The 21,141-nt window shown below is 48.3% G+C and overlaps 2 pseudogenes across 2 annotated transcripts in view; both read right to left on the bottom strand.

The window, feature by feature from the left end:
* LOC308590124 (chemerin-like receptor 1 pseudogene) overlaps nucleotides 1-21,141 on the bottom strand; it is a 284,026-nt pseudogene that overhangs the window by 215,611 nt on the left and 47,274 nt on the right. The gene's annotated exons all lie outside the window — the stretch shown is intronic.
* LOC308591562 (chemerin-like receptor 1 pseudogene) lies at nucleotides 9,859-19,564 on the bottom strand (annotated as a pseudogene). Its single transcript, XR_014013316.1, has 2 exons — nucleotides 19,200-19,564; nucleotides 9,859-10,836 (listed from the first exon to the last, which is right to left on the bottom strand). The product of XR_014013316.1 is annotated as a chemerin-like receptor 1 pseudogene (transcript).

The raw sequence follows: 21,141 nt of genomic DNA, 5'->3' as shown, positions 1-21,141 counted from the left end.
GAATTGCAGGCCTTTTTCCAGATCTTGGCAGGATGGGAACAGTTGTGGTTGGGGGTTAGAAAAAGAGTGAATTGGGGCTTCTGGTCCTGCCTGCCTTAATGGAGGCAGCCCTCAGGACAGCAGGGGATTGGCAAACGAAAAATAAGGATGACACAGTAAATCACCTTTGCAAATTCCGTCCAGGGCTGGGGAGAATGGGCTTCACTTGCAGTTTGTCTAAGCACCTGGTTCTCGCTCTGGCGTGAGATGTGGGAGGCAGGGAGACGCTGGTGAAAACCCTCCTACACCGCCATTAAGAAGCAGAAGTTCTCTGTTTAATTGGATGTTAAATCTGCTTTAAAATACTGGTGCATGATGGAAAAGGATTGCGACAACATGCTGTGGAATATACCAGCTACATGGATCAAAGGTTTGAATTGAGAAGATTTTCTTCGGAGTAAGAGACGGGGAGAGGGAAGCCCACATTTTCTTTTCTATGGGATTCGGCAACCCTCTCCAGAATATAAGATAAAAAGATATTTACAAGTGAGGAAGGGATGTTGGAGTAATACTGATACTAACAAGCAAAAATGGAAACACTGAAATGAAGGGGAGGGGAAGCTCAAGTATGACAGTATTGGAAAGGCAAGAGTAGTTCTCACCTCCATTTAAAAACAACAGATGAGGAAAACTCAGATTTGTGTGTGCTACTGATGGAACGTAATCTAAGATAAAGTTTAATTCGGCCATAAATCTCTTGCTGGAAGGAAAATAATTTGGGGGCTGTGATAACAATGCTACAGAGTTGGAAAGGATTAAATCTTCAGCACATTTGAAAACTGCCCGCCTTTTCCAAGGCTGAGAGGGAAATGGTAAAGATCTGCAACATGTTTTACTAGTTGAGGCAGAATGGTTTCTAGCAGACTGTTGCCTGTTCCAAACCATTGAAGCAAGGGACGGAGAGAGATAAGACCCCTGAGAAACTTTGAGATTCAGTTCTGCCCCAAGCCACGATGGGAGAAAACAATAGCTGGGAAGTTAGAGACAACAGCATATATGGACAGAAGGAATCTCCATGGATATAACAGTTTTCACACGCGGGGCAGAATAAAGATAATAGTTTGAGTTCCTCATTTGAAGCTTTATAAATTTATATATTGTGACATCATAAATGGAAATAATTATGTAGCTGCTGACTAAGGGATTATTATTATAACTAAAATGTAACTGACATTAATTAAGATTATGGAACACAGTGACATAAGATCAGAAATGCACCCAAACCATGCGGGGAGCCACTTTAACTAAAATGTATTAATTGATAGTTGATTGGCACTTTGATAATGGTATATAATTTGGGAATTAATTCTTACTGTTATAATTTGGCTATTGTTGGGGATATATTGGAAAACTAATTTTTAAAAAAGTATTGAAAAACCACGGTGAACTGGGGAAGGAGGGGGACGTTCTGTCCTTTAGACTAGTTCTGAAGAACTACCCCCTTCTACTTTCCGTGTACTCAGCTCTGTGTGTTCTCTCTGTTTTGCTGAGCAAATATTCTTTGCATCTCCCTTGGGAGGAGAGAGCTCTTTTAGAGCTGGAACAGCTTCAATTTCTGGAGGGGCTTTGATAACAAATAACTACTATTCCTTGGTGTCACTGCATTAAATTTTCATTTATTTAGCCAAATTTTTGTATTCTGGTCATGCTTTGGCAGAATGCTTGGAAGAGAAACCAACAGGTTTTGCCAAATGTCATTGTTAAGAGATAATAATTTTTAAAAAATCTGGTTGTTATGCAGCTGGGCTTAATTTTCAAGCATCTGGTGGCAAAATTCAACATGTAGAGGTTAAGGCAAACAACTGGACCTGTTGTGGGAATTATGAGGACATTCCAACAAGGAATGTGGGGTATTTTGCCCGAGAGGATCAGCAGGGGGAGAGAGCATAGGGTAGTTTGTCATGGACGCGGAAAAACCCCACATTCCAGCTGTTGAAGGTGTATCTTGAAGGCTGTGCCCTAACACCCATGATTAGTGCTTCTGAGCATGCACAAAGTGCCTTCCCACTTGACCCTGAAGTCCGAAGTGAGGGGAAAGTTTCAGGGCTGACAATGGGACGTAACACAGCAGTCATTCAAGAAACGGAAGTTGTGAGTTGATGTCATAACCAGAAACCCACCAAATGCACCCCACTTAGCTTTCCAGGTGGGCACGGGTGGCGCTGTGGGTTAAACCACAGAGCCTAGGACTTGCTGATCAGAAGGTCAGCAGTTCGAATCCCCATGAGCTCTCGTTGCTCAGTCCCAGCTCCTGCCAACCTAGCAGTTCGAAAGCACGTCAAAGTGCAAGTAGATAAATAGGTACTGCTCTGGCAGGAAGGTAAACGGTGTTTCCGTGCACTGCTCTGGTTCGCCAGAAGCGCCAGATGCTGGCCACATGACCCAGAAGCTGTACGCCGGCTCCCTCAGCCAGTAAAGCGGGATGAGCGCTGCAGTCTGAGTCGGCCACGACTGGACCTAATGGTCAGGGGTCCCTTTACCCTTTACCTTTTAGTTTTCCATAGAGGAGCACAAGAGAAATCTGCAGGCTTTGTAACATTTGCTTTATTGACAAGCACACAAGCAGATCACGAGTGGAGGCAAACAGGCAAGTCTTCAAGGCAACAATCTCCAGAGCTACATGGCCTTCAGCCTAAGGTGCTCTCCCTTCAAGCAACACTAGCTTATTCTCTCCACACCCCCTGCCCCTCTCTAGGACCCTTTCAGCTGTAAAAGCGCTATCATATGCAGACCACCTGTCTCTGCGGCTCGAATTGCCCATTTAGGAACATCTACAGCCATCAAAGGAACACTTAAGGCTCTCTGGATAACAATCCTTGAGTCCAATTAGGCATCACTGATAGACCATGCTGAAAGCCCCATTTGCAGTGCACAATGAGCTTGCAATATTCTAACCAGAGGACATGGAAAATGAGTGGACTCATTCTATGATTTCTAGACTCCGGCTCAGAGGGATAAGCTGTTGTCAAGCTGGAGGCATTATGGTTCTTTGTTCAAAACTGAGTTGAACTAGAGGACAGGAAATCCCAAAAAGGCATCTCTGAAGCTGCTTTCGGAAGTCTGGCCCTACTGCCTTGTGTCAAATGGCAATACAAACTTAGACTTGTTAGCTCTTAAAATTAATAGCTGTGGTGGTAACGGGGCAAGGCCAGGGGTGGAGCTTGTGGTTTTGTCGGATCTGGAAGTAGAGCCTACTTTAAAACCTCCCTATTCACAGAGAAGCAAGCAAGCTGTTTAGATTTGAAAGCCAGTCTTGTTCCTTGCATTTCTGGCAACTTCCCCTCCCCTTTCCCAAATCAGCCAGGTCAGTACTTTGCTGATTAGTGACATCAACTAATTCAACTGTGAAATTTAACAATAATTAATAAAAGTGTTGCGGATTAGGGAGCTCCATGCAAAGGGAAAAGGCTGGCACATGTTAAATCGCTGGGCCCTCTGCCTGTATTGAGATGCTGGCAAGCCGATATTCCTTTCACTGCAATGTGCCTGAACAGCATGCAAATAATGGGACCTTCCCACTTTGCCTGGAGCCAGTCCTGAGACCTGTGGGTACAGGGTGGTATGCAGATTGAATTAATAATAATAATAATACAGTGGTACCTCGGGTTACAGACTCCGCTAACCCAGAAATGGTACCTCGGGTTAAGAACTTTGCTTAAGGATGAGAACAGAAATAGCATGGCGGCAGCACAGCAGCAGCAGGAGGCCCCATTAGCTAAAGTGGTACCTCAGGTTAAGAACAGTTTCAGATTTAGAACAGACCTCCAGAGTGAATTAAGTTCGTAACTCAAGGTACCACTATAATAATTTAAAGGTACACTGGTGATTCTTCTTCCTCATCTCACTTCTCAGCCGTGCAGAGTTGGCACCAGCGGATTCTGGGAGGAGGAGCCTAAGCCGAGATGGCCCTGATCCTGGTTCCTTGGGGACCACTGACCTGAAAGCCAGTGGCGTAGCGTGGGGGGTGCCAGGGGTGCCGGCCGCACCGGGCGCAACATCTGGGGGGGCGCGAGTCCAGAGGGCCCAGCCCCGTCGTGCCCTCGGCCCGCCCCTATTGTCAGAGCAGCTGGCCAGCCTCTGCCTGCTCCTACCTTGCCCACCCGAGGACTGCGGCAGCGCCTGCCCCCGTGGCCACCTACCCCGCCTCGCCCATTGGCTTGCCTCCCTCGGCCCCGCCTCTCTCCGATGGCCGCGGGGGTGTCCTGCTCGTCGCCATCGCCTTTTTTCAGGAGGTAGGGAGGCTGGACGGGGAGGTGGGGTCGGAAGCGGGCAGAGAAGGAGGGGAGCTCGTAGCCAAAAGGGCTGCACCGGCCGGCAAAGGGCCGGGGAAAGTTTGGAGAGGAGAAACGCACCGTCATGATTTCCCGGTGGAAGCGGCAGGATTAGGGATGGCGAAGCGTAATTACGCACGAATTTCACTGGGTGAGAGCTTCAGGGATCGATCGGCGGAAATGGGAATCAATTGGAATATGAGAAAAAGAGAGAGAGAGGGACCATCATTCATAGGCATAGATTTGTAGGGTTAGGGGGCGCAAATTACTTGCCTTGCCCCGGGTTAGGGGGCGCAACTTACTTGCCTTGCCCTGGGTGCTGACAACCCACGCTACGCCGCTGCTGAAAGCAGGAGGAAGCAGTGGTTCAATCAAGCCTATTGCTGCAGGTATTTTAGCAGCAGAACCCCCACTCCAATGCATTTGGCTTTGTCACTGGAAGCTGTTTTCAGCACTGAGAGTTCAATCTGGGTGCTGGCCAGAGGGGAGCATTGGGCAAGATTCTCTGGTTAGGTCCTTGCCAATGTCATAGCTTTCCATTTTCTGTGGGCCAAATCCAGAGGGAAAGATGAGCAGAGGGCGCCACTCCTTTCTCGCTGTTCATGGCCTCACCAGGAGCAGGTGAGCATGCAGTCACCAATGGAGGCTCATTCATTAGGGCAAAGGATGCGCTGAACAACTAGCTTCTGCCTCCCCTTCACCAACTCTCGCCTGCCTGCCTGCCTGCCTGCCTTGCTTAACAACCTACCCCAAAGGTGGCCCTGCCCATTAACTTCCTCCTCCCAAGTGCTGTCCTTGCAGCCAGGAGGAGGAACAAACTCGGGGACGCTTACTGAGAAAGCGGCAAAGTCTACAGTGCGGGTTGAACCTTGTGACTCTTCAGACTTCCAGCTACATCTCTCGATCTCTTTGCCGCCGCCACAAACCCTGAAAGAGACAAGGCACACTTGACGCATGATGCCACAAATTGCTGCCTGCTTAAAAGCTTATGCGGAGGAAAAAAGCAAAGCAAAAACTGCTTCTATCCTTGCTTGATAGAGCCCTAATGCCCCTTTATACACACTCGCAAGTGATTGCATAAGGGGTGATGGGAGTTGTGAGGGGTAGCAGGAGGGGAAAAACCTCGTTTCTGGAGGGGGGTATCAGAGCAGGCCCAACAGGAATGGCCCTACCATTGGGCAGAGTGAGGCAGCTGCCCTGGTTGGCAGTGGCCGTGGAGCTAACCTACTGCATCTGGCAGCGGTGGAGGCTGCAGGTCCTCCCATAGCTAGTATTTCAGTTCTCAGCTGCCACTTGAGTTGAGTTCTGTTCATTGGAACGGTCAGTGCAAAGTCATCTTGTCCTTGGCAAAAGGCAGCAAAACGTCTTGGGCATCGCATGAGTCAGGCATCAGAGACGGCAGGCACAGTGTCGACAGCAATGAGGTGGGCAGTGTTTCCTGTTACAGGTACGCAAAAGTCATTTCTTTTCACCTCTGTAAACATCGGTTTTGATGAGCCGGAGTCTCAAACAATCCCACAGAGATCTTGATTGGTAATCAAAATGTGCAGATGCAAGCTGAAGAGACGTTGCGGGGGGAACGGTGTATAGAAAGGGAAATTATACTTCTCTTGAAACAGGGTTTGCAAAGGCCACCAGTGATGTCAAGTGACTGAAAGAGCATTTTGAACATTCTCCCATGTTGCGTGTAGGGTTGCCACCTTTATTCTGGCAAAATACAGGACGGGGTGGAGGTGGGGGGGCTGGAGGGAATCCCCCCCCCCAAGCTGGTGCTGAAGTGTCTTCAAAGCAATCCATTACAATCTATTTCAACCTAACAGGATGGCCTCTCTGGAATTTGTTGCACATACATACACATGAATTTGCAAATCTGTCTGTGCTTGGCTATTCAGAGCTTAAATACATGACCTTTCACACACCCTTTCAAACAGATGCATTTGGAGCAGATCTCTTAACTTGGCACAGAATGAGAGAGAAGACCTGAAATACAGGACAAAACTGTATCAATACAGGACGTAGTGTTTCACATTGAAATACAGGACAATCCTGCATGTGTTCAGCGCATCTGGGCAGCAGTTTCTTCTGTAATTATCAAGTTTCTAGCCCTCATTGTTGCAAGCAAAATGAAAACAAACAAACAAACAAACAAACAAACAAAATGCAATCTGGGGGTGTTAAAAAGCTGAGAAATTGGGGTTGCTGGTGTTTCAGGGAATGCAGTCATTATGCCAGTTCCCCATGACCCACCACCTCTTGGTAAAAAAATCCTGTTCACACTTAATTGCCTTCCTCTATCCAGCTGCAGTAGATGTTCTCTCTACACCAGGGGTGGGAAGCTGCTGATGGTCCTGATGTTGCTGTACTGCAGTTCCAATTATCTCTGAACATCAGGCATACTGAGTGGGGCTGATGGACTGCAATGTCATCTTGAGGTCCAATGGTAATAAATAATAATAATAATAATAATAATAATAATAATAATAATAATAATAATAATAATATTTCTCCCTTTCTACTCTACACACACACACAACACTCCCTTATCTTTCAGTCAGCAGCTGGGTTGGGATGGAACGGTCCCCCATTTTTGCATTCCCCCTCAATAAAAACATTTGCAATGGTCAGATAATTTGCTGGACCACGAGTTAGCTCAGCTGGTTAGAGTGTGGTTCTAACAAGGCCAAGATCACGGGTTCGATCCCCTTATGGGCCACCTGCATATTCATGCATTGCAGGGAGTTGGACTAGATGATGCTCAGGTTTCCTTCCAACTGCATTTCTATGACTCTATGAAATGCCCCTGGGGATTATAAAGAGACACAAGTAGACCAAATTTGAAAAATGAGGAATTTGCTCAAAAATCATCAAATGCACTTTTGTGTATGCGAGAGAAAGGAAATAACCCAAAACCGCAAAAAAAAATTAAAAAAATTGCAGGTGCTGGTGCTGAATCGGTTAAGACAGGTTTAAAAGCATTTTGAGTTAAAAGCATTCAGGGAAAGACCTTGGCTCAGGACTGAAGCAGCTGCCCTGATTGCAGCAGCTCCCAAGTTCACTCCCTGGGATCTCTACATAGGGTTGAGAGAGACTCCCTTTCTGAAACCCTGGAGAGCTGCTGCCAGTCTGTGCAGGCCATAGTGAGTTGGATGGGCCAATAGTCTGACTCAGTGTAAGGCAGCTCCGTACATTCCATGCGAGTGATTGAAAAGCACTCCCCCGCCCCAATTTATTGGTACACCATTAAGAAAAAAACAACTCTTTACAAAACACCTATAAAAACTGTAGATTGCATGCACTATTTTAGAAGAGGCACACACAAGGAGAGGGGGAGTTATGCAAGACAACTCCCTGCTGAATTATAGTTCTGTGTTATTTAGTAGGTAGTAGCAATTTTGTATTCTTCGCCTCCAGCCTCCATCTTTGGCTGGCCATGGTCTAAAAGTGGGGCTCTCCTGCTGGGCCCAACTTCACCACAAAGCAGCGACATGGCAGGTTTCCACACTACAAAAAGCTGATCCATCACCCTGTAAACTAAATGTTCTCAAGTTGTGGTTCATAAACCATTGGTGGTCCATCAATGTGGTCCATGGGAAAGTTGCAAAAGGGTCGAGAAGATGTACAGTACTTCATTTTTCCAGGGATGGCAATGGAGACTATTTTGAGCAGCATCTTCAAGAACAAATGCAGAAGCAGGCTAATTGCTGAATAGGATCCGAGGGTAAAGCTGGCAAACGTCACACCCAACTTCGCAGAACTTTGCTCACTAAAACAGGGACAGCTGTTGCATTAGAGAGGCAAGGATGTAGTTCCTGATCTGGTTGCCTTCCAGATGTTGTTGTCACTACAGCTTCCATTGCCCCTGACTGTCCACCATGTTGGAAGGTTCTGATGGAAATCAGAGTCATAATGATATCTGGAGGGCATGAGGTTGGGGAATGCTGCCCTGGAGTAAGTCCAATTGATCACAATAGGACTTAAATCTCAGTAGATATGGATCGGGGCATACCAGGGGGTTGGTAAGGTTGGTCCCCACCAAGGACACAGGCCCGGGGTGGGGCACAAAAATCATGCCTTGCCACTCTGGCTCAGAGTGGCTGAGTCCACCTGCCCATCTGTGTGCTCTCCAGGCTGCGCATCTGCTTCTCTGGATGGCCAGGCAAGGCACATAGGCTCATCTGGGTGCCTTGGCGGAGGAATTTGGCTGCTGGCATGGGCCATCACAGAGCAGACCTGACCCCAATGGCCATGGGGGAATTCATTGGTGGAGCGAGCAAGCGTTTTGAGTTTCTGGCTCATGGTCTCTCCCAGTTTTAGAGGTGCCAATACTGCTCCTTGCCAAGGGTACAAGGGACGAGGGGATGGGCACCAATGCAGCTCTGTGCCAAGGGAACTTAGGTACACCTCTGGGCAGGATTACACAGCACACTGGTGATCAGGACTAAGAGGCATTGAGGAGGGCTGAGAAGTCCTAGGTTGGCAGAGTTGTGTGCATTTAGCAATGCTGACAACACAAGGGCAGAGTAAAATGTCTTACCTTGTGTCAGGGACTAGCTGGACAGGGAGGAGTGGCGGTAGGCACCAGCCGGGGAACCCCCAAGGGAAACCCCACAGGAAGAAGGCTCAGAGCCTGGGAGTTGGTGGTGGGACACTAAAGAGAGGTCAGCATGAGAGGCAGGGCTGGATGCTGAAGGGGCAATGGAGTTTAGTGAGCAGGGAGAGCCGGTGACAGAAAGCAGTTCAGACTCCAAGGCTGAAGCAGAGGAAGGGGGGGTCAAGAGGCTGCTGAAGAATCCAGAGAGTCTGCTTCTCCTACTGTGACAAGCTCTCTTCCCCCCTGGTCTCCAAGAACACACAGAATAAAGAGAGGGCAGAGACCAGAGGTGCGCAAACACAGTTTGAGACTGCTTGGAAAACATCTGGGAGAAGAGGAGCCTTAGAAAGGGTGGGAGACAGGGACCTTCAGTCTGGGCAACTGCTCCATAGAGGCAAGACCTGCTGGGAAGGGTTGCTGAGTTGTCTGCCATTTCCTTGAATAAAAAGTTGACTTTACTGGCAACGGAGCCTTGTGTCTTTCGTGCTGACCTGTGTCTGACTCCAGCCCTGACACCTTGTGAGTCCCAGCCTTATTTTTAAAATGTCCAGTTTCTAGCCCTTGTGATTGCAAAAAAAGGCTTGAAGATCGATGGGCAATATCTAGGGAAATCTCAGGATTCAAGAAAGGGAAGCCTGAGCAGTATTTATAATTGTCAGAGGTGAGCTTTCATTACCTAATTCCTTGTCCCTCCTTATAACGAGCAGGAATAGGATAATTCTCCTCTCTTTTTAACCTTGAAAAAGACGTGTGTCAGTTTTGCAGAATTGAATATAGGCTGCAGAATGTCACTGCATGGGACCTTGCTGCAGAATGTTGTTGTATCTAAATGCACAGTATACACAGGTCTGTGTTTAGGGATCCTCTCGTCTCCAGCTGCACAGTCAATGGAGCACTGTGTTGAGATATCGTGACTTTAAAAAGAAGAGTGCCTTCTCTGGTTTCTGCAAAACTGGCAGTTGCTTATCTCAAACACTGGTGGCCACTGGTGCCTCTTCAAAAGCTGTCTTGAAGACCTGCAGCAAGGACCTCCTCACTGCATCCTTGAACTCCTGCCCCACAAAGACATAGAGCAAGGGGTTGATGCAGCTGTTGAACAAGGCCAGACACTTGGAAAGAGGGATGGCCACCAGGTGCACAGCATCTGGAACAGCATCCATAGAGATCCTTGCCAGAGCCAGGGCATGGTAGGGCAGCCAGCAGAGGAAGAAACAGAAGACCACCCTGGTAACCACCAAGAAGGGCTTGCTGGACTTGTTGAGCTTCTTCTTGTGCATGGTCACCACCAGGATGGTGTAGGAGATGGAGATGACCAGCAAGGGCAGTAGGAACTGGTAGAGAAAGATGCAGATGGTGAGGACTTCTGCTTCCTGCCAGTCCTGGAAGATGTCCAGGTTGTTGCAGGAGCTCCGGTTATTCTTCTCCACTGAGATCTCAGTGAAGAAGTAAGAGCTGGGGACGAAGAAGGTGAGGGAGATCATCCAGAGGAGCCCGCAAGTCCCCCATGTGAGGCGCGGGGTCCGATAGTTCTGGCACCAGACGGGGGCCACCACCAGCACGCAGCGGTCCACGCTGATGGAGCTGAGTAGCAGGACACCGCTGCACACGCTCAGCCCAAAAAGGCAGTTGGCCACCTTGCAGGCCACTGAGCCAAAGGGCCAGTGCAGGTCCAGGGCCAAGTTCAACACTGTGACGAAGATTAGGGAGGTGGAAGCCAAGTCGGCCAAGGCAAGGTTGAAGAACCAAATGGTGTTGGAGGTCCAACGGAGCTTCCAGCCGGTAACCCACAACACTATCCCATTCCCAGTCACCCCAGCTAGGAAGATGAAGCTGAAGATCACTCCAGTGATGATCTTTACAGTGCTGCGCACAGTGGCTTCCTCCAGGACCAGAGAGGATGAGGAGACATTGCCTGCTGGGCTTGTTGACATCTCCCTGCCAAAGAGAGAAGGAGAGAAAACCCATTAATTATAAAGTTTATATAGTGCCATCACTTACGTTGGGGTGGAGAGCTCATTGGTTGGGCTCCAACTCCCATCAGCCCTAGTCAGCGTGGCCAAAGGTCAGAGATGATGGGAGCTGTCGCCCAGCAACAGCTGGAGGGCCACAGGTATCCCATCCCTGTACTAGTGTATCATGGATGGCCAAACAGTCACAGGTGGAATAGGTCATGGGTTCCCAAATTGTGGTTCATGGACCACCAGTGGTCTAGCAGCTTCATTCAGGTTGTCCACAGTGTGTGGATTTGTAGTTGAAGAAAAGAGATGGTGCATTCCTTGCATTAATCATACACACTGGTTTTGATTGTATTTTTTATTGCTTCTTCCATTTCTTATATTGTATTTTACTGCAATGCAATCTGAATTCTAGGGAATGCAATATAATTGTTGCAAAAGGCAGAAATAGTGATCCACCAATACCCTCTGCAATTGTCAAGTGGTCTGTGGGGAAAGGAGGTTTGGAAACCACTGGAATAAGTTGTAGCGGTTTGAGGTTCCCCCTGGATCTATGGGCCCGGATGTGGCACTGAGTGGGGCGTGAGCTCGTCCCTTGCTTTCCTGCAGCACATAGTTAAAACTATGGAATATGCAGAGATGGCCACCAGTTTGGGTGATGTTAGAAGGGGATTAGACAAAATCACGGAGGGTACTAGCCATGGTGACTATGCTCTACCTCCACTGTCAAGCAACAGCATACCTATCAATGCCTGAAGCTGTGAATCACAGGTGGGCAGAGTATTGATGCCCACAGGTTCTGCTTGCAGGCTTCCCCAAAAACATCTGGTTGGCCTCTGGGAGAATAGGAGGCTGGACCAGAGGGGCCTTTAGTCTGATCCAGGAAGGTTATTCTTAAGTTCCTGTGCTGAGTGCTCATTGCAAAGCCACACCAAGGCTAAGGGAGCTGTCCAGGGTTAGGTGCTGTAATTTCCCCAATAGCAGCACTTTCTCATACTCTGGACTTGGGGTACATGAGGTCCTTGGCCATCACTGCACCACCTAAATGATAAGCACCACCAACTTCATCATTATTTTGAGCAGGGATAAAAGGGTGACAGGGTGTGTTCTGCATCCTTGCTGCAGCTTTTCAACCCCTCACCCTCCTCTTTCCGTTCACCGCTACTCTATCCAATGCAAGAGTCTGCAGCCCAAAGGGAAAACCCCGCCCTCCGTGTACTCAGCCACTAAAATCTAGGTGGCTTGTAAGAGTAGAATAAGGAGGTATATGGGTGGGTGGTCCTTCTAGCTTTTGCTATAGTATGAGTTGCATGGAAATGCAAACAATAAGACACAACACACCCATGCTCTCTTGTCTTGATCATATTCATATGGTGTACACATGGAAAAACCCACAAGAGAATTAAGATTAACATTTTTGTTTGACCCACCATGCATTCAGCATATTGGTAATTAATTGAGGGATCTTATCTCTCTCCTCTCTTTCTTGTTTCCCTTTTGTAAATTTGTCCTTATGATTTGAAAACTTCAATAGTATAGACAGATAGATATAGATATGGATATGGAAAAAAGAAGACAGACTTGTAGGGGGTTGACTAAGGGCACACAGATTGGTGGGGCAGTGCCCAGTTCACCCTATTGGACTAAGCCTCCTCTAGGATCTACGAGAGAGGGGGGGGGGAAGGTTGCCTGACTGGAGGGGCCAGGATTTCTGGGTTTTCATCCAAAGGAGAACCCTGTACTCCCTTTTCAGTTCTGTTCCACCACTCCTTTCTCCCACCCACCCACCCACCACCCTTTGCAATTACTTTAAATATATATATATATATCAGTAAGTGAAATTCTCAAGGGCAATCTCTGTTGCTCTGGTTACAGCACAACTTCTTTCTAGCTGGGAATATTACGCAGAGCAGAGGGGAGGGAGGAGCGTGAGCTGGAGGGCAGCTTGGATGAATGAAGCACCGTTCAAAGCAGAAAGTTGCATAAGGGGTTGTAGAGATGTTCTGTTGCCAAGAGATGGGAAGAGGTAGAGCAAGCAGAGCTGCCATGGTGGGAGTTGGTCAGTGATGACACGTGCCAAGCCCACATGGGGGCAGTTCTCCTGCACCAAAACCCCACAGTGCCTCTCTCTCTAAATTCAACATTCATGTTGAAGGCAAACATGTAGGAATATGTTAATGACGTAGATCGGGGAAAAGGTACTGGTGGATCTAATCTCTCCTTTCAGATTTGCAAGCACAAATGTAGAAAATCGTGAGAGCTTTTTTGAAATCATAGCACATTTTATTTATTTTTATTTTCTGCACTCACAACCCACCTTTCCTGTAAGGAACTCCAGGTGACATACATGGTTCTCTTCCTCCTCAAAACAACCCTGTGAGGTGGGTAAGTGACTGGCCCCAAATCACCCAGTTTGCTTCCTGGCTGTGTGGAGATTTGAACCCTGGTCTTCCAGTTCCTAGTCCGACACTCTAACCACTACACCACACTGAATTTTCAGCTTGTAACATTGTTAATAGCGTTCAGAGTTCAGTTGTGCAATGATAATTTTGATGGTGGCGGGGGGTTTAATATAAGACTATTCTTGAATCCAGAATTTTGGCATTTCAGATTTGGAGGAGAGAGAAAAATCTGCTGTATCTCTCTCAGATGAGAACTTAGGTTTTCGGCTCCGCTTCTTGCATCCCTGCTGGAGATCACCATCTGTATGCAATCTTGTTATGCAACACTCCTGCGGCTGTATAAATAACATAGCTATTGTTGCGTCTGGCCTGCTGGGGACGGCTGTAACCTAGAAGCTCTCTGCGTGTGGGTGGTACGCATTGTGCAACCTTTCTCAAAACTCATTCCAGCTGCTGTTTAAATGCCCAGAGACATACAACCTGGAAACAGCAAAATAAAAAAGGTATGCAGGTAGCTGGGGGTTGCAAGACCACCATGTTTTACTAAGCCCCTGCTCTTCTGCTGTTAACAGCAGCCCAGCACAGAAGTTAAGCAGGTGAAAATTCCACACTCTGTGTCAGGGAAAACTGTTCTCAACCGACTGTGTACTGAGTACAAAAAGCTAAGCCAGTGAAAAGAAAAGTCACCAGTCCGCAGGAGGTTTTGAAAACGGCACCTTTCCCCCGTTTCTTGATGATATATGAAAAAGGAACTGGACCATCATTTTGCAGCAAAACGCCCATGTTTACATTTTGCGCCCTGTTACTTTAACATCGACTTCGTTGGACTGCTCATGTTGTTCGGATGCCTGGAACAAGCGCGAATTCAGGACGAAAGGGAAAAACGAGCTAAGAGGAAATCCTCACCGTGATCAACTCCCGCCCAGAACCTATGTCCCCACTGTAGAAGGATGTGCGGATCCAAAATTGGCCTCCACAGTCACTTAGAGACACACTGTTAAGACCTCAGGGAAGACACTCTTACTCAGCTATCAGTGATCACCGAAGAAGAAGACGACTTCTTGCAACTGGCTACCTTACCAGAATCGCACTTCATGCCATGATGTTGATGGGACAAGGGCAGGAATCCGCAGGCTGCCAGATATTGTTGGACTACAATACTGTCACGCGACAAATACATCATATTCATTTAGTAAGGCCTTTAATGTCATGGCACCGCTAATGTGGAGCTACTAAATTAGACAGGCACCTCCAATTCTGGTGTTTCCCGCAGCGGTCTGACTGGATATAACGCACCTTCCTTCATCGTTTACAAGGGCAGCACAGAACAGAGTTAGCGGGGTGCATCTCTGTAAAGAACTAAGAAGAAGATGACTGCGAAGATGCTGCTTGTCTCCTTTTGCGCCTCGCTTGTCCCTTCGTGTCAATAACTACGGCCGAATTTCCAGGGTCCCGTCCCCCGACCCCCAGCTCTCTAGAAAGGGAAGCGAAACCCCAAGAGCACGTTTGCCCCTTCAGATGCGCGCCGCAATCCCTTTCTGCTCCAATCTTGCTCCAATATTTCCGGCACCACCTTAAAGGCAGGAATTCTTTACATTTCCACGGAGAGCGGACAGAAGTCGGGGAAGTGATCAGGCCAAGCCACGGAGGGCTTGCAGCGCGAACTAGAACTGTTCAAAGCGCAGTGTGCCTCCTCTTTTTTTTTAAAGGTTCCTTATTTATTAAAGCTGGGAGGAAACTGGGAAAGGGGATTCTTATTGGTGCATGGAGGCAGATGTTCAACCGGTGTGGTTTTTCTCAGCATTCCCTCCTCCATGGGGGGTGAGCTCGACCTGTTGAACTATGCTGCCTCTTATGCCTAGATAGCTCAATTGGCTAGAGAGTGGTGTTGATAACGCTAAGGTTGCAGGTACAATCCTCGTATGGGACAGCCGCTTATTCCTGCATGGCAGCAGGTTAGACTAGATGATCCTCGGGGTCCCTTCCAACTCTGATTCTATATAGCCACCGGCGGTGGGGATGTGCGCCAATACTGTCTCTCTTTGCACGGCGCTCGGTTGCCCAGGCAGCGGGCAGGGCGCGCCTCGCCCCTGCTATTCAGCCCCAGTTAGCTGCCTCCAAGCGGGCGTCTCCTTCTGCACGAGGCTCATCAATCAACCTCCCCGCGACCGGGCGGGAGATCTGCAGGCAGGCTCGCCTGCTCCCATTCCTGCGCCCTCGTCCCCGGTGGCGACGGCGGGAAGTTTGCTAATAATGACGGATTAGGATGAGCCAGCCGGCCCCGCGGGCCGCTTTGGGACACCGGAGCCGTCGGGGGAGCGCAAGGCCACGTGCTCCGGAGCCGCCAAGGCCCATTAGGCGCGCTAATTGATGCGCGCCCAGCTGCTTCAACGCACGCACAGCTAACAAACGCCAGGCGCGCCGCCGGCGAGCTGTTAATTCATTAAGCGCTTTCTCTCCAGACAAGGCGGGGGAAAGAGTTGGCCGGGGAGGAAAAGGTTTAATCAAGGCTTGAGAACACAGCGCGACGCCCTCCGATTTATTAACTCCCGCTCTGACCACTGGACGCCACTCCCGTCGCCTTGGTGAGAAGACGACGAAGGGATCTCGATCCTTCGGACTTTTCGTCTTAAATCCGTATCCCTACCTCCGCCTTCCCTTTTGTAAGAAGGGTATCCGCTCCAATATCTATTGCCTAATAAAATCTAATCATGTTATTGCACTGATCAGTGTTGCTGCGCAGAAAAATCTTGCGCTGCTTAATTTTTTCCGCGGGAAAGAAAATTCCCTTTTATAAGTTCATTAGTAACCATGAGTGGGTGCCAGCTGTGAGTACAATATTAGGCAAGCTTTGTACTTTCAAACTATTTAGCCTAAATACAAGTAAAATAAACCTTGTTAAATTAGATTACTCTCTAGGGCAGGTAGCCAGGATAGTGCTCTCCAGATTTCACCCCCCGTCAGCCCCAACCAGCAAGTGTCAGAAAATTATGGGAGTTCAATACTTAAGCAGAAGTATAAATATTTAAAGAACCAGAAGGGGAAGTTGAAGGAAGTCACGGGGAGGTGGGGTTTCATTTTCTTTTATATGACAAATGTTATATTGTGTTGTTTGATTGAATATAAAACTAAAAAACCAATTAAATCTTCAAAATTATTTTCCTTTTTTATGGGAATTCAGCATCATCTGGAAGGTCCACATTGGCTAACCTTGTTTTAGGGCATCCCGTTATCCCCGATGCAACCTGGTTTGTTTCTGATTTGTTACACTATGGAAATTATCCTAATTTGCCTGACAATAATATCTGGGCGGGACGCGGGTGGCGCTGTGGGTTAAACCACAGAGCCTAGGACTTGCCGATCAGAAGGTTGGCTGTTTGAATCCCCATGATGGGGTGAGCTCCCGTTGCTCGGTCCCAGCTCCTGCCCACCTAGCAGTTCGAAAGCACATCAGAGTGCAAGTAGATAAATAGGTACCGCTCCAGCGGGAAGGTAAATGGCGTTTCCATGCACTGCTCTGGTTCGCCAGAAGCGGCTTAGTCATGCTGGCCACATGACCCGGAAGCTGTACGCCGGCTCCCTCGGCCAATACAGCGAGATGAGCGACGCAACCCCAGAGTCAGCCACGACTGGACCTAATGGTCAGGGGTCCCTTTACCTTTACCTTATTACCTATTATCTGGGCATTTTTCCAGTTCAAAATTTTCCTGAAAACGGGAAATATCCCTCCTTTTTCCCAAGGTGCCCAATTCAAGGTGGTTATGTTGATATACAAAGCATGCCAGTAGATAAATAGGTACTGCTGTGGCAGGAAGGTAAACGGCGTTTACTTGTGCTCTGGGTTTCATCATGGTGTTCTGTTGCACCAGAACTGGTTTAGTCATGCTGGGCACATGACCCAGAAAGCTGTCTGTGGACAAACGCAGGCTCCCTCGACCTGAAAGCGAGATGAGCGCCGTAACCCCATAGTCGCCTTTGACTGGACTTAACCACCCAGGGGTCCTTTACCTTACCTTACCTACAAAGCAGCAAAACAGCTTGTGTCTCAAACAACTGAAGAGTGGGGGAGACTCTTGCTGATGGTACCACAATCCTTTGGGATCCCAGGGACAGTGGTGCACAGGAGAGCCTTCTCTGTAGTGGCCCCTTGCAATGGAACTCCCTCACTTCAGCGAGCCACTTGGCATTTTCATTGTACTCTTAGGACTCAGTTTCATCTTGTCCTGCTGCTTTCACCCCCAGGGAAAACCACTCTTTAGTGCTCAATTGGAGCAAACAACAATTCAAGTTTTATCCATATTGACATTTGTTCCGATTTAGTGCTAAAGAGTTGGTTTTCCCCAAGAAAGGAGTGGTGTGAGGGGAAAACCACTCAGACCTCTGCCTAGACAGCTTGGGTCAAGTGGAAAACTGTTTAGAACTGTGCTTCCCCTCCACTTCTGCGCTCTAGTAATTTGTGTTGCTTTAATTACAGTTCTAAGTGACGTTTTAATGACATACAATGTGAGTCAGGGCTTTTTCCCCAGCCAGAACGCACCCCAGAATTCAGTTCCAGAACCTCTCAGGTGGGCGCCACTGCCATTATAAGAGAACAAGGAAGGCATTCATGGTGAGATTCCTGCATTGCAGGGGTTGGACTAGATAATCCTTGGGGTCCCAACTCTACAATTCTATGATTCTCTCTCCATTTATGCTCCTCAAGCAGCAGCATACCAAACAGAGCAGAAGCTGCTCCACATACTGTAGAATTCCTATACGGAGAGCAATTTACCTGCAGGGAACAGAATTAACCCCCCAGGTGTGAGAGTCCCTCTCCCCTAAACACACACACACACACACACACACACACACACACACCCCAGTTTCCCTGTGTGGAAATGCTTTCCGGGCAGAAATTTTGTGACCTGTGAAGTTGCTCTTTAGAACAAGCATTGAAGGGTCCCAAGATCTAGGGAAGAATTGTGGCCTCTTTGCCTTTGGGTTTCCTTAAAAAAGAAATGAAAGCAGAGAATGGATCCTCCATATTCAGAATCAGTGTACCCTTGTGGGATGCTAGGTGGGAACAAAGAACAAGGGGTTCCAATCACTTTCTTGCTTTGATTGTGAGTGTCTCAAAGACATTTGACTTGTCGCTGTTGAAGGCAAAGCACCAGGCAGCAGGATAGGATGATTTATATAGAGTTCCTTTCGGCAGCAATCACATACTCATTTACCTGGGAATAGGAACCACTGAACTTACTTCTGAGTAGACATGTATAGGGATTAACAACCCAAACACTTATGCCCGCCTCTGCCTCAGTTTCCCCATCTATGAAATGGTCCTATTACCACCTGTTATCTGTGGCCATGTTACAGCGCCAGATTTCTAACCCCAAAGCACCTCCAAAGGTAGGGGGGGGAAATACACCTGTGTGTTAAAAGGATGCATCTTATATATCCTTTTCTAGCACAGGGGAGTGTGTGCAGGATCATGTATGGAGAGGGGGAAAGAAGGAAGACTGAACACTGTCCCTACCCACTTTTTAATTTGGACCTAAATCCATTGAAAGAGATGGTTTTACAAAGTTGGATCTCTCCCCAGTTATGGTTTTTAAAAGGTAATTACTCTTGTAATAATTCGGTGGATAGGGCTATAGAAAGGCTTTTGTCGTCAGGTTGTTAATTATTATCCATCGCTAGAAACAGGTGGTTTTACAAAGTTCCGTACCTCCTTACGCATGAAAAAGGCAATTATTATTATAATGACAAGTTTGGTGGAGATGGTCTTGGAAAGGCTTTTGTTGTTACACTGGTTAGTCATGTCCACTCACTTCAGTGGGTCTACTCTGAGTAAGACTAGCATGGAATACAATCCATTATCTCTCCATCACCATCCTAAGGAGCTGGTGTATAAGAGGGAAGGGAGGAGGAGAAAATCCCTTTGGGGATCAAGCTGTCTTACCTTGCTGCAGGTGTGGTCAGTCTCTTCAACAGGTTAGAAAGGTAGTGAGTTCTGGCTGCCGCCTCCTCCTCTGTCCATCTGCCGGCAGAAGGTGTGGGTGATTTTCTGCTAGCTCCAGAAGAAGAGTGGAAGATGCTTTGATCCCGACCCAGTAGGATGACCTGAGCCCAGTGCTGTGGGCAATGAAGCTGATGCTCCGTCTATTACTGAAAAGCCCCCAAGTACTGAGTGTTAGAGAAGCGGATTAGCTGTTCCCTGCAAGGTGATGCGGGGCTCGCTGGCATATCTTTGTCTTCCTGTGCGTGAGGGAGATGTGGAGCGTGTGAGACACGGGGAGAGAGCACGAGAGCAAGTGCTGAAGCTGGAAGGAGCAAGCCGGTCTATAAGGTAGCAAGAAACTCAGTTGCCCAATAGAATTGATGCAACAGGGAGCGGGGGTGTCTCCTTTGCAGACAATGGATGGGTTAATGCAGCCTCCCCCAACGCAATGTTTTGGATTACAACTCCTGTCTGCAGCAGCCAGCATGGGTGATGGTCAAGGGTGATGGTTCCTGCCTGAAAAATCGGGAGGGCCCCATGTTCAAAGGAAAGAAGGAAAGCTGTGATAGTGCAACCCACCCCCTTTCCAGCTCTTCCTCTGCCTTTTCCTCTCTTTCAGCTGCACCATGGTGATGAACAACCCTGGACTTAAAAGAAGGATGCAACACAGGTGCAAGTGACAGTTCAGGCATTAGCTTGCTTTCTGATAATCTGAGTGATAGTTGTTGTCAGTGGCGTCGCAAGGGGGGTGAGCAGTGTGCCCCTGGTGCCGTGTCTGGAGGGGTTTGCCCCACCACCCCTGGGCACGGCAGCAGGAGCAGCCATCGCACCGCTGCAGCCGCATGTGGAGAATCCTCCGTTTGTGGCTGCAGTCACGGGAAGAGGATCCCACCACCGTCTGTACAGCATTCGAGTGGCACCAACAGCAAAACTCTACGTACAACGCACGCACATGCATGCGCTGTACATAGCGCCGCCGCACATGTGCTGTACATAGCGGTTTGACCCCAACACCTCCCGAGCGCCTTGCGGACGGTGGCGGGATCCCTCCATCGCCACTTCAGCCGCAAGCCACTACATACGATGCATGCGTGACGCCGCTACGTACGGTGCATGCGTGCAACAGCAAAGAGAAAAAGAACAAAGGACAATAGTCCCACTTCACAGAACACAGTAACACAAACATCCTTTCTCCGTCACTTCCCACTCTGTGGAGTCAAAACATACACCGTCATGTGATAGACAAAAATCCCATGACTGCAATCATGGAGCAGCAATTCTAACAGGCGCAACGTGTGCGCACCCAGCGGTTTGCCCCGCCCCGGGTGTCAGTTAGCCTTCATTCGCCCCTAGAATCATAGAGTTGGAATAGACCACAAGGGCCATTGAGTCCAACTCCCTGCCAAGCAGGAAACACCATCAGAGCACTCCTGACATATGGTTGTCAAGCCTCTGCTTAAAGACCTCCAAAGAAGGAGACTCCACCACACTCCTTGGCAGCAAATTCCACTGTCGAACGGTGTTGTTGTTGTTGGAGGCATGCAGCAGAGGTGAAGATAAAGATAACAACATTTCATTCTCTTGCAGCCGGAGGACACCGCCCTGTTGACAATTTATAGCCTCCCTTTTGCAAACAGACCACTTACAACAGGCATAGGCAAACTCGGCCCTCCAGATGTTTTGGGACCACAACTCCCATCATCCCTAGCTAACAGGACCAGTGGTCAGGGATGATGGGAGTTGTAGTCCCAAAACATCTGGAGGGCTGAGTTTGCCTATGCCTGACTTACAATATGAAACCACACTGAAATGCAGACAGAAAAGAAATGATATGATGATATCCTGGATAGCTCAGTTGGCGAGAGTGTGGTGCTTATAATGTCAAGGTTGCAGGTTCAATCCC

This window comes from Podarcis bocagei (genome assembly GCF_964188305.1).
Source record: "Podarcis bocagei genome assembly, chromosome: 7".
Taxonomy (NCBI): domain Eukaryota; kingdom Metazoa; phylum Chordata; class Lepidosauria; order Squamata; family Lacertidae; genus Podarcis; species Podarcis bocagei.
This window is presented reverse-complemented; position numbering and strand designations above follow the sequence as displayed.